This window comes from Delphinus delphis, chromosome 7 (assembly GCF_949987515.2).
Source record: "Delphinus delphis chromosome 7, mDelDel1.2, whole genome shotgun sequence".
NCBI lineage: Eukaryota > Metazoa > Chordata > Mammalia > Artiodactyla > Delphinidae > Delphinus > Delphinus delphis.
In genome coordinates this window covers 103,715,307-103,728,239 of record NC_082689.1, presented here as the reverse complement: position 1 = coordinate 103,728,239, position 12,933 = coordinate 103,715,307, and the positions used below count along the sequence as shown (strand labels likewise).

Below are 12,933 nucleotides of genomic sequence, written 5' to 3'. Positions count from 1 at the left end.
ATGCACATGGCCATCACCATGCCTGGCCAAGGCGGGCAGTTTCAGTCAATGGTTCCCTAACACCTCCAGACAAGGGCATGGGTACCTTTCAAAGGAGGCAGGGGAGGGTCCCCCAGCACCACCTCCCTGGTGGCAACTTGAGAATAGGGTCTGGCCCAGCGTCCCAGCTGGAGGCCTTGATTCCGCCATCTGCTCAGCCTCTAGGAGCTGGACCAGCGCCTTCCACTTCTCCCCAGAGTCCGCTAATCAGATTCATTTTCTCTCCACCACTAGGGCGTGCTGTAGACCCCCGTGCTGTGCGGGGCTGCCAGTATCCTGCAGCAGGACAGCCGGTCCCTGGGAGGCGGGCTTTGCTTCATTCATTGCTGGGTCACCCGTACCTGGAGCAGAGCGCAGACAGGTAGGTGCCCAGTGTAGAGCACATCCCGAGTGAAAGGCTGGCAAGCCTGGGCCTTTCCAAGTGTCCCCGCCACCCTGTCTCACCTGTCTATCCACCATCTATCCTCTTCTGCATCATTTATCTATATCTCTCGAAATTTATTTTTTCTAAAGTGTCTCAAAGTAAGTTGCAGATATGATGAGCTTTACCTCTAAATAGTTCAGTGAGTGCTTCCTAAATGCAAGGACGTTCTTTGACATAACCACAGTACAATGATCCACATTAGGAAATTGCAGGCAGCAGGGTGGGCGGCCCAGGGATGCGGAGATGGCTCGTGTGTCTGAGAAGCACTTCTGTGCTGAGGGCCCGGGAGGGGAGGGGGAGGCCAGACTGCAGAGCAGGCAGCCCCAGCAATCGAACAGGCCTGGAGCTAAGCTGAGTGTTGAACTTCACCTGAAAAGCAGGGGGAGCCGTGCAGACGTGCGGCCTGGGCAGCTTGGGCTCTGGTGCTCACCTTAGCCCCTGTCTCCCGGGTCCCTCGGGAGGCCACGGCGATCATCCCGGTGGTTGAGGGTCCTCGGTCCTCGGGGCTAACCCGGTCACCCTGCTCAGTTCAGCAAGAACAGAATGTACTCAAGGAGCCCAAGGAACAGGGAGTGGAAGGGCAGGGAAGGAACAGAAGAAAGTGAGTGAGAATAAGGGTCTGGCACAGGCCGGGCCTGTTGTGTAACCTGCGTTGACGTCTCCCAGTGGGTGAGTCACCGTTCTGCGCAGAGGGCCCACTCCTACCGTATCTACACACAGCCTTCCTGCTGCAGCTGCCTGGCACTGTCCTCCCTGCCCTGTGCCCTGGGGCTGAGCACGAGAACTTGGAGGTGTTCAGAATGGGGTTCAAATCCTACCATGGCTGCTGTGTGAGCTTGAGCAACTTGCTTGGCGTCTCTAAGCCTCAGTGTCACCCCTCTAAAGCCTGAATGGCAGTCTATCCCTTGTAGTTCGTGGTGGGAGTTAGGTGGGATGGTCGGTGCCTGGGTCTGGCTCACCTGGACGCTCCTGCCAGGGTGCCTGGCACTTAGTAGGTACTCGGTAGGTGTCTGAGGGAGGTAAACCCATACTATAGCGCCTGGCCTGTAGCAGACCCTGGGGAAGTATCAGTTGTCTTATCTGAGGCCTTTAAACCATCCACAGTTACGACCCCCTGCATCTGCTTCTAGGCGGGTAACCCAGTCTGAGCCCACTGTGCTGAAGGTAATGGGCACTCCTGGCGGGCAGGTCACGGCCACACTCCCCGCCTACGTGTGTGCTACCATCCTACAGAGACGCCTGCACATGGAATTACTGAGGAGGGGAAAGCGGGGAGCTCCAGCCAGGGGACCAAGTTGGGGTGCTGACGGAGGTCGTAGGCAGAACTGCAGAGGCTGGTACCCGGCCATGGGGGCCCCAGGCACTGCGCTGCATGGGGGAGAATGTGGGCGTGCTGATGGGAGGGGTGGGCTGCCAGGGCCCTTCCCCCCAACCCCATCCCCAGGTAGACCGACACCTGGCCCTCCGCCCGCAGGCCTGCGCCTCACCTGCCTCTTGGCTGCTCCGGGAGATTTGAAGGTGTTGCAAATCGCTCTATGATGTTCTGGAGCCAAACCAAGTCCCTGGCCCATAGCCCACCCCTCGGGGCTTGGCGCCAGTGCATTGCCCCTGGGAGACAAGCTGCCTTTTACGACTTTGGTTTGAAGGGCTGGGTCAGCGGCATCCTCACCTGGCTGGCAGTGGAGAGGTGCCTCTTTGAAGTTCAAGCAGAATCAAGGTGATCAGAGGTCGCAGCGCCGGGCTGCTCCCATCCCAGGCCGCAGCCACCCAAAGGTGTTTCTGTGTTGAGCGGGGTAGAGGCTAGGAGCCTGTGCTCTGGAACCAGACAGCCTGGGTGCCGCTGACTCGCTGTGTGGCCTTGGACAACTGCCTTGCCCTTCCTGCTCAATTCTCTCATCGGTAATATAGAGGTGAGAAGAGTCCTCACCTCAGAGCAGGGCTGTACCAGGTAAATGAGTTAATGCAAGTAAACAGTTCCGAGCAGCCCCAACTCGTGGGTGCTGTGCAAACATGAGCCATCACCTCGAGAATTCAGGGACAGCACAGATCCTTCCTAGGGGCGGGAAGAGGCCAGCCTTCCCTCGCCTGACCCTCCAGCCCTCTGTGATCCAGCCCTGCCCACCATCCACCCTCACATTTGACCTCTCCCTTCCTTCCACGGCAGCCCCAGGAGCTGCTGTGCTTCCCTGAGCTCCTCCACCCACCCATGCAGGCTGACTCCTACCCGCCACTTCCCTCACCACTCAGCTCAGTCATCCCCTCCTCCAGGAAGCCTTCCACTTAACCCCATGACGTGCTAACCTCCCTCAAAGCCTGCGGGTTTGAAGAAATGGAGGCTCCGAGAGGGGTGAAGCTGCCAGAGCAGAGGGTTGGGACTTGGCTTCAGGGCTGGCCAGCTCCAAAGCTGGTGCCTTTCCCTCTAGCCTTCCTGCTTCCCTCTGTCAGGGTTTGTGGAGGGGATGCTGGAATGTTGCTGTGAGGCTTGGAGGGGCAGCAGCCATTTTGTCACCATGAGGCAATAAGCATAAAGGAAAAGCCTCTCAGAGAATTTGAAGCCAAATGTATTCTTATCTTGTACAACATCTAAAGAAGGAATGTTACTGTCACAGCCATTCAGAAGGGGAGTGTCACGGAAGCAAACACTGGCAGTGCCCACCCCAGCAATGCCCATGAGAAGGAGGCTTCTTAGTCAATGCCCTTTCAGAATTCTGGACGCATCGGCTTATCCAGCTCTCTCTGTGCCACATTCATGCTCCAACTCACGAATGGTTGTTGGTTTTCTGACGAAGGTCTGCTCTGGGGGAGAAGGCACTGTCACAGGCCAAGAGTGGTTTCCATCATGTCCCAGGACTGCTCATCATAGACAAATGCATAGGCCTGAAGGTTTACACATATGAGCCCATCCCGAGAGATGGAGCTGTGAGTGGGGTGTCCCCTACCTAAATCAGATTTCCAAAGTCTCGCGCTGTGGGACTCTTGCCCGTGAGCTTGAGAACTACAAAAGATGTGCAATGCCTGTTGAGTGAACAAGGGGATAAATTTTCCCTCCCCCACTGCAGCTGGGTTCCTGAGGGCAAGATCTGCATGTGTTTCGTCCCTGAGTGCCCAGAATGGGTCCCGGCCCTGGCAGGGGTTCCCACAGGGGTGCGGATGATCAATGGCTGGTCAGGGTGGGCAGTGAGACCTCCAGGGAGAGGAGGAGCCCCCCAGAGGACAGAAGCCCAGTTGCTCTCATCCACTGCTCCCGACACCCTAACTGACCCCAGGTTCCCTGGGGACCCTCAGCCCATTTCCGGAAGCACTGAAGGGACGTGTCTCTCCCAGACACCTGAGTCCCTGCCACTGTCTTCGGCTGTGGTCTGGGGCTACAGGTGGGTTTCCTACAGAGGAGCCGCTCTTTGAATCTGCTTTACTTTTTCCAGAGTCTTTCTCTAGAGGGTTTCTGAGTTCGATTTGGTTACTCATCACACAAGGGTTTCTTGAGCCCTCCATGTGGGTAAAGATCGAGATCTGCCTGCAGACTGGATCCCATTAGGGTTCAAGTCCAGGTCTGGGTCAGGACCAGACTTGGCCTCCTGGATAAGGGTAAGGTTTAGATCCAGATTAATCTTAGAGCCAGGCCAGAGGGTCAGTTTTACTTCACGCATTTGCCCATCTTGTGGGATGTGGAAATTGGAGTCAGAGTTTATAGGACTTGACCCTCTGGGACCCCCGGGACCCGCTGCTTCCCCGCCTCGGCTCCCACCGCACCTGCCAGTAAAGGGCTGACGGCCTCTTGTGAGTTTTCTCCCAGGCTGTTTGGTGATGACACCAACTTCCCAAGGCCAAGGCCTTCCCAGGGCCCTGGCCTTCCACTTACTGGGCAACCTGCAGCTTTGTCCAGATGGCTGGGGGAGCAGTGCTCGTATCTGACAACCTGGCCAGGGGCACTCGCCTCCCGCCATCCTGGAGTTCCTTCCCTGCCAGCCTCCCACCGTCCCCACCCGGCCTTGACCTCCAGAGATGAATGGTGATGCTGTCAGAGATCCCAGCAGAGCCAAGTCCCCGGAGCCTTGTGAGCCCAGGATTAGAGGCTGGCTCAGGGCGAGCAGACAGTTATCTCTGGCGCTCGTCCCTCTGGGATGGGGCTGCTGCACCGAGAAACACCTCGGAGCTGCTCTGGGTTTGCTCAGGTGAACGGGCCCAGGCAGCTGGGGGGAAACCGAGGGCAAGGGCGTGGGAGAGGGTCAGGGTGACAGAGGAGCACAAGGCTGGCTCTGGGGCTGCCACGTCCTTCTGGAGAGAGGGAACATGGTGTACGTGCGTGTCCTCAACCAGGAAACCTGATGCTTGTTGATCTTGAGCGCCTGCCGGAGTCTCGGCCCCGGTTCTGGGCACGCACCATGCAGCCTGAGAACGCCAGATCTGGGGGCTGGCGGAGGAGGGAGGCGTGTGGGACCTGGGTGGACGTGGGTCCCTCTGCCATCAGGGCAGCCAGCGAGGCAGCACCTCCCGAGGGACAGCTGGAAAGGTCCCTCTTGAGCACCTACTGGACACCGGGCATTGCTCACAGTGCATTGGATGCATTGTTTCATTTCATCCTGGGAGCAGTTCTGCAAGGGTTCAGCCTCATTACGCAGAGGAAGGAAGGAAAGAAGGGTCAGCGAGAATCAGTTACCCAGTGAATCAAGGAGGCGAGGACGCACAGCAGGTGCAGCATGAGTAAAACCCCGGCCTTGACATTGTTTTATTTTAAAGAACACCCTTCCTGTGTGACAGAATAGAGGCCCCCACTATCTTGACCTGGGTTCACCCAAGCAGAGACTGAGGCTCCTGGCCTCTGTGTGAGACCTTTTTGGGGGAGTGTGACCCCCTGGGAGATGGAGCGATGGACAGGAGAGTGAACGGGCTGGGATGGAGAACGGATGCTCGCATGGGATTGATGGCAGACCGCTGGGTCCTGGCTCCGAGAGCCGCACACACTCTGCCTGGGGGAGGGAGGAGGGAGATTTACCCTCAGGTCCCTGTATCCCACCCTTTCCTGTTGTCAGTGCGTGTCTGCCCGGCAAGGTGTGCTCAGTGGACGAGCACTCAGAGCTGGTCCCCGCAGAGGTGCCCAGGTGGCTGGATCAAGAGGCAGGTGAGGTCCAGATAGCTGTGCAGACAAAGTGGCTGATGTGTCCGGTCTCCTTATCATACAACTGGGGACATTGGGAGGGGACGTGAAAGGCCATGCCTTGGTGGCTGGGGACTGGCGTGAGATCACGTGACACTCAGACCACTGAGGTGACCACGGTCCCCGGCCGGTGGCAGGCAGAAAGAAGGTTGCCTGGCTCTGGGTGTAAGTGTAGCGTCTGTGTGTGTGTGTGTGTGTGTGTGTGTGTGTGTGTGTGTGTTATACATAGAGAGAATTTTTGGAGCGACAGATAGGTGGCCAGGAGTGGAGCATGAAGACAGCCCTCTCTGGAAAGTTCTCAGGTGTGTGCACCCCATATAAAGAAGGATGCCCCCCACCCTGCTCCAGGGCTGTAGGAGGTCGGAGCCCAGTGTCCAGGCCCCCGTCCCAGCCTTTGGAGGGGTGTCAGGCCAGCCCAGGCCCAGCCAGTGCCGTGACATGAGTCAGTCCCGGGAGGAGAGGGGCCGGGGGCTGGGGCGCGGACAGCCCACGTCCTGGGCTGTGGAGCTGTTCCCACTGGATCTCGGGTAGCCCAGGGGCCTAGAGCGAGAATGATGAGTAACTGGGCTTCGGCATCCAAGTAAAACCTACCCCAAACCCCAGACCAAACTGCCTCGGGCGCCTGCCAGCTGCCGCTGCCAGGATCATCAATACGCATTGTTCCCCTAGACGGGGCCCCTCCGCACTTTCAACCACGAGTTCCGGGGGCGGGCTAGGTGTGGCTCACACCACGCGGACAGGCACAGCTTCGTGGGATCTGTTCCCCAAGCCGCTCTCCCCACAGCCTCCAGCGACAGGGTCACGGGGAGGAAGGTAGCTCTCGGGCTGGATCAGGGTGGAGAGCCTTCACCAGGTGTGAAAGCTGGCTGACCTTGGCCTTGGGCTCCTCAGCTACTCAACAGGGTAATCACGTGGCCCTCGCGGTCTCATAGGGTTGGCGTGAAGGATGCAGGAACTCCTGAGAAAAATGTGGAGCCGGAGTGAAGTGCAGTGTCCCTGCTATTCTCAGTGTGCTGGGAGGCATCAGGCTTCGGGCAAAGGGTGGGGGGGTCCTGGTCGCACAGGCCTGGGTTCCCACGTCAGCCTCCTCTATCCAACGCACGCGACTTTCTAAGCTTCAGTTTCCTCATCTGTGAAATGGAGCCAGTGAAGCTGGAGGCTGGGCAGGCCTGGCTCTCAGCCCAGTGCCGGGGACTGGGGGACTTGTGACCATGACACAGAGACCCTGCAAGGTGACTCTCTAGGTCAGGCCAAGCATCACGGACAGAACAGGGGCCACATCCTCTCTGGGAGGCCAACGTCAAGACACACCTCTTCCATGAAGCCCTCTTGAGTCCTTCCAGCGCTGGCCTGGGCCCCTCCTCTAGATAACTAGATCCCATGGCCTCTAGGCCATTCTCTTTAGCTCTTAAGCACTGCAGGGGATACTGTTATTGGGGTGGGAAGTGGACTGTCCAGCAGACTTGCCCCTCGCCCTATTTGAGAGGAAAACCCCTTTAATGTGATACTGGCAGGAAATAAGCCGCCCGCTGTGAAAGGGGGCAGGTGTACCCTCACCTAGTTCCTGGGCATATTGACCAGGCTTGGCCAAAAGGACACTCCCAGCCAGGGCTCAGAATCTTAAGCAGTGACATCATTCAAAGGGAGAGTTGGACTCTGTTCCCCATGGCTGCGTCTGTGAGCAGTAGTCCTGCAGGCCAGCCGTGGTGGGGTGGACCTTGCCCAGAGCACCTGGGGCTGTGACTTGGCTCTGCTTTTTGCTCCTGGCCTCCTTTGGCGCCTGCCCACTTCCTGAGCTTTGTTCTCTCACCTTCCTGCCAATTCTGAGCTCCCTGGCAGCCAGAGTTGGGTCAGGTCTCTGTTGTTCACTCAACACACATATTTGCCTTGCATGATACCAACTGTTTCAGGCGAGCAAACACTCTTTCCCTTAAACGGATTACACCCCCCCCCACCCCGGGGCCAGGAATGCTGCCCTCCACCCTGATGTATCGCCCACCGAATGCCTCCCCGGGGGCATGTACACCATGGTTAATTTAATGAACACTGCTGTGTGTTATGTATGAAAGTTGTTAAGAGGGTAAATCCTAAGAGTTCTCATCACAAGGAAAAATATTTTTTTCTATTTCTTTAATTTTATATGTGTATGAGATGGTGGATGTTCACGGAACTGACCTTGATAATCATTTCATGACATATGTAAGTCAAATCGTTATGCTGTACACCTTAAACGTGTACAGTGCTGTATGTCAATGATATTGCAATTAACCTGGAAGAAAAAAAAATTTTTTTTAATCTTGTTTCTTGGTTGAAATTTCCAAAGGTTTATATTTCCTCTCCCAGAAAAAAGCATGAGTTCCTTGAAGAATAAGACTTTGTATTTTTCACCTTTTTATCCCTCACAGCATCCAGTGCACAGTACAGGCGTACCTTGTTTTACTGCGCTTTGTTTCCGTGTGCTTTTTTTTGGGCGGTACGCAGGCCTTTCACTGTTGTGGCCTCTCCCGTTGTGGAGCACAGGCTCCGGACGCGCAGGCTCAGTGGCCATGGCTCACGGGCCCAGCCGCTCCACGGCATGTGGGATCCTCCCGGACTGCGGCACAAACCCGCGTCCCCTGCATCGGCAGGCGGACCCTCAAGCACTGTGCCACCAGGGAAGCCCTCGTGTGCTTTTTAAAAAATAAATTGAATGTTTGTGGCAACCCCGTGTCAAACGAGACTATTGGTGCTGCCGTTTTTCCAACAGTATTTGCTCAGTTCATGCCTCCGTGTCACATTTCGGTAATCTTTGCAATATTTCAAACTTTTTCATCACTATTATATTTGTTATGGTGATCTGTGATCAGTGGTCTTTGATGTTACTAGTGTAATTGGTTGGGGCACCGTGAACCATGCCCATAGAAGATGGCAAACGTAATCTATAAACGTGTGTGTTCTGACTGCTCCACCCACTGGCTGTTCCCCAATCTCTCCGTCTTCTTGGTCCTACCTGTTCCCTGACACACAACAATATTGAAATTAGGCCAATTAGTAACCTTACAGTGGCCTCGAAGTGAAAGGGGGAGTCAAATAAAACACTAGAAAGGAAGCTTAGTGAGGAAGGCATGTCGAAAGCCGAGACAGGCCGGAAGCCAGGGGCCTTGTGCCACAGTTAGCCACGTTGCGGATACAAAGGAAAAAATCTTGAAGTGAAAGGGCTGCTCCCTTGAACTCATGAATAATAAGAAAACCAAAGTGGGGAAGGGTGTGCCTGGAGGGCTGGACACCCTTCTGGAGCTGAGTTACTTAAGAAAGAAGATGGTTTTCCCCTCTCTTTGGATTTCCAGCCCTTGGTTTGGGGCAAAAAGAAAACATCTGCACGTGGCAGATGAAAGAACTTGCTGGTTTTTGATTTCCCCAGCAGCACGTAGGTAAATAATTATTATCAGTTTGGCGCAGTTGGGTTCAAGGGTGACTACGTGAGTCTTTCAGTACTGATGGTTCTAGGGAAGGGGCGGGAATCTGAGTCATTCCCATAAAGTCTTAGTGCATGAAAAAGCCAGAGGCACCTCCCAGGAGCTGGGACAGGCGGCAGAACAGGGTAGAGCTGGGTTTGGCCTTGGATTTTACAGCCAGCATCTCTGGGCATTCGCTTTCCTTCCTGACATGTTTATACAACAGAGATGGTTGTTGCCTGGATTTAATACAGGTTTTACAGTTGGTTATAATTTCTGACATTGGAAATGTCCCCACGTATCATGGAGGGGTCAAACTTCTTTGAGGAGCAGAGAAAAATTCCCCAGGATCGCCATGGCAATGGAAGTTGTCACTATGCCGGGCCAGAGCCAACATCACTTTGGATCTGGACCCTGGATAATGTTGCAGTGTCTGGGCTAATTGTCTGTTCATTCATTTATCAGTTTATTTGTTCTACTAATTTGCTCCTTATTTATGACCCTACTTGGTTCTGGTCATTCTCCTCTCTGACGTCCAGGGCAGCCTAGATGAAAAGATGAATAGTCAAGACGGGAAATTCTCTGACACTTTTTCTTAATTTCCTGTGCCAGCTTGTCTTTCTCAGGCCAGGCTTTAAATATTGGTGAGCAAGGAATGCAAAAGACAAAGCCTATCTGAACCTCACTAGGGCATGTGGTAAAATTGTGTGCGGTCTCCTTGTGGACCAGACAGAGAGAGACCATGTCAGGAGCATGGGTGTTGCCACTTTCTAGCTGTATGTCCTTGGCGACTTACTTAGTATCTGTGACCCTCCTATCTCCTCAGTCTGCAGAGTAAGGATAAAACTAATATCTACTAGGTACCCAGAACCCTGCCAGGGCCTATGGTAAGCACACGACATGTATAATCTGATTTTTGTCTCACAACAACCATATGAAGTTAGGACAGCCAAGTCTTTCCTTTCATAGAAGAGGAAACTGGGAACTTAGAGAGGTTAGTACTTGTCCCTGGTCACAGGGCTGGTTGATGGTTTAAATGTCTGAAAACCAGTTTCACACATTTTGTTTTGTATTTTGGGTGTTCAAGGTGGAAGGGTAAATTTGGTCCCTATTAGTCCATCATGCCCTTCCAGTGTTTTGGGAAAGCTTATTCCTTAGATGGCCCCTCAGAAAGGGCTTGTAGGACAGTATTCCCCATGTTATCATGTTCATAACATTTTTCTATGGTCTTTTTACATAGAGGTTTATTAGGTTGATGTAAAATCTGTGACATATTGTTTGAATGTGTTGGATATGTTATTCCATTGTCTTCTGGCATGAAGAATTGCTATCAAAAAGTCTGATGATGATGTGGTTATATTTCCCTTTTAAGTAACTTGGTCTTTTTGCCAGGATGCCTAAAATAATTTTTTCATAAAGTCCAATAATTTTACCGGACTATATCTTGAAATTGGCCATATAGGTTACTTTCTCTAGGATTGTGATACGCTCTTGCACTATGTAGTCACAAATTCTTTTATTTCAGGAATGTTCTCTCAAATTATATATTTTAGTCTTTGTTCTTTTGCTTTGCTTTCATGGACTTTCTTGAAAAGTCCATTATTATACGTATGTTGTATCTTCTTTGCTTTATCTTTTACATCTATCATTTTTCTTTCAGTCCTTATTATCTCTTTTAAAATAGTTTAAAAAATATGTCTTCCTTTCCATCTTGTCTTTATCTTAAGGCATTATTGTGTTTGTTCTTTCTTGTGTTCCTTCTACTTTAGTCTTCATTTTTAAAAGATTTTTTTCTTTTTTCTAGTTATGTCCCAAGTTCTGTCACTTCTCTTTTCAAAGCTTCCTATTCTCTAGTCACCTCATTTGTAAGATTTTCTAATTTTAATTTATACTTTTCTTTAATAATTTTTATCATTTTCATAATACATTTTAGCTTGCTTTTTAATATTGGATTATAACTTCTATCTCTTGTATACATGTCTTTCTGGTGTGTTTTATTGTCTGGGGGGGATATTTATTCTCTGGTTCTTCTATATTATTATATATACATATAATACTCCCCATTCTCCTGTTTCCTCAGAATTATCTTCTTATGGGATTTGATTTTTTTTTTCTGTTGCTCACTTTTTATCTGCAATGCATTTTTCTTGCTTTTAGCATGTAAATGTGTGTCAGAATACCTTTTTTGGCTTCATCCCTGTAGAGTTCCCTGGTTGTTTATTTTAGAACAAAAAATATTTTACTGAAACATAAGATTTACAGAAGTTTCCAGACAAGCCATACAAAATGGTCATAAGCTTTTACTTGAAGGGAGGATTCTACACTTGACAGCAAAGTCACAATGTTATTAGTGAGGGCTGTGATGTTTGTTTAATGTTCCCGTGTTGGTTCAAACAATGAAGCTTGTCCATCTACAGCATCTGAATAACTAGCATATTCTAAAGAACTGGTTAGCTGCTTTTAACCAGTACAATTAGATCATCATAAAAGGAGGGAAAGGAGCCCATAAAATAAACATAAAACTACCTCCACCCCCAAAAAAATAATAAAAAAAAACACCCACATCCTTGCAGCTAACCCTGACAACTCTCTTCATTCACAGTGCTTTATACTTAACCCTTGTTGGGGGAAACGAATAAAAGCAGAGAGGCGCCACTGTTTCTAGATGTTTCGCAGCAATCCAGGTGATACGTCTAGCCTCTGCTCGTGTTTTACAGCAGTGGATCAGGACCAGACCTAGATCTGCTAATGTAATAAATGCTAATGGCTTTTATTGTGCCGTGTTTCTAAGACTATGTCCATTAAATGGAAACAAAAAGGAAGAAGTCTTGGCAGAACAGGAGAAGTGAGGCACACCTGATGATCAGATGGACTTAAACATTATTCCTGGCATATAGCCTAGTCCACGCTCTAGCTGTTTCTATGGCTTGGGCTTTGTTGCTCTTCCACGGCTCCGACACATCATTTGCTAATGGATCAGCTGGATTGGAAGCACTTAACAAAGGCTTGATCGATAGCAGAACTGTGCGGATCTGCAGCGCTGGGGACCACTCAAAATATCTAAACATATTCTTCCCAACTTGTCTACATTAGGATGACAAATTCTGGTCATGAAACATACTTCAGGGGCTGCCACTGGGTATTCATCTGGAAGGAAGAGTTCAAGTTTAAAAGTCCCCACCTCGGGCTTCCCTGGTGGCACAGTGGTTGAGAATCCGCCTGCCAATGCAGGGGACACGGGTTCGAGCCCTGGTCTGGGAGGATCCCACATGCCGTGGAGCAACTGGGCCCGTGAGCCACAACTACTGAGCCTGCACATCTGGAGCCTGTGCTCCGCAACAAGAGAGGCCGCGACAGTGAGAGGCCTGCGCACCGCGATGAAGAGTGGCCCCCGCTCGCCTCAACTGGAGAAAGCCCTCGCACAGAAATGAAGACCCAACACAGCCATAAATAAATAAATTAATTAAAAAAAAGTCCCCACCTCAAAGGGGGAACCCTGGGGTCCAGCAAGGACCACATGAAAATAATGCGTGTTGCTCTCATCTGGTTCTGCTTTGATGCTGGGAACTGGTCCAACCAGCAAATGCTGGGTTTCCTTGAAAATCCCATGGGGTAGCCCGGCCATCTTGTCAGATCCCAAGATGGGCCTCTGGACTCTTCTCCCTATAGCTTCCTCTTATGTTGTTTTCACAAAATGATTAAAAGCATGGCCTCACACTCTTGGAGATCTGACTACTCTCTTCCCCTCTTCTGCATTTTTTTTTTTAATTTTTAAAATAAAAAAAATTTTATTTATTTATTTTTGGCTGTGTTGGGTCTTCATTGCTGTGCGCGGGCTTTCTCTAGTTGCAGCAAGCGGGGTTTACTCTTGTTTGTGGTGC

At 51.4% G+C, this 12,933-nt stretch overlaps 1 pseudogene; it reads right to left on the bottom strand.

Moving 5' to 3' along the window:
- Window positions 1-11,925: 11,925 nt before the first annotated feature.
- LOC132428210 (ubiquitin-conjugating enzyme E2 N-like) lies at window positions 11,926-12,677 on the bottom strand (annotated as a pseudogene).
- Between the last annotated feature and the right edge of the window lie 256 nt (window positions 12,678-12,933).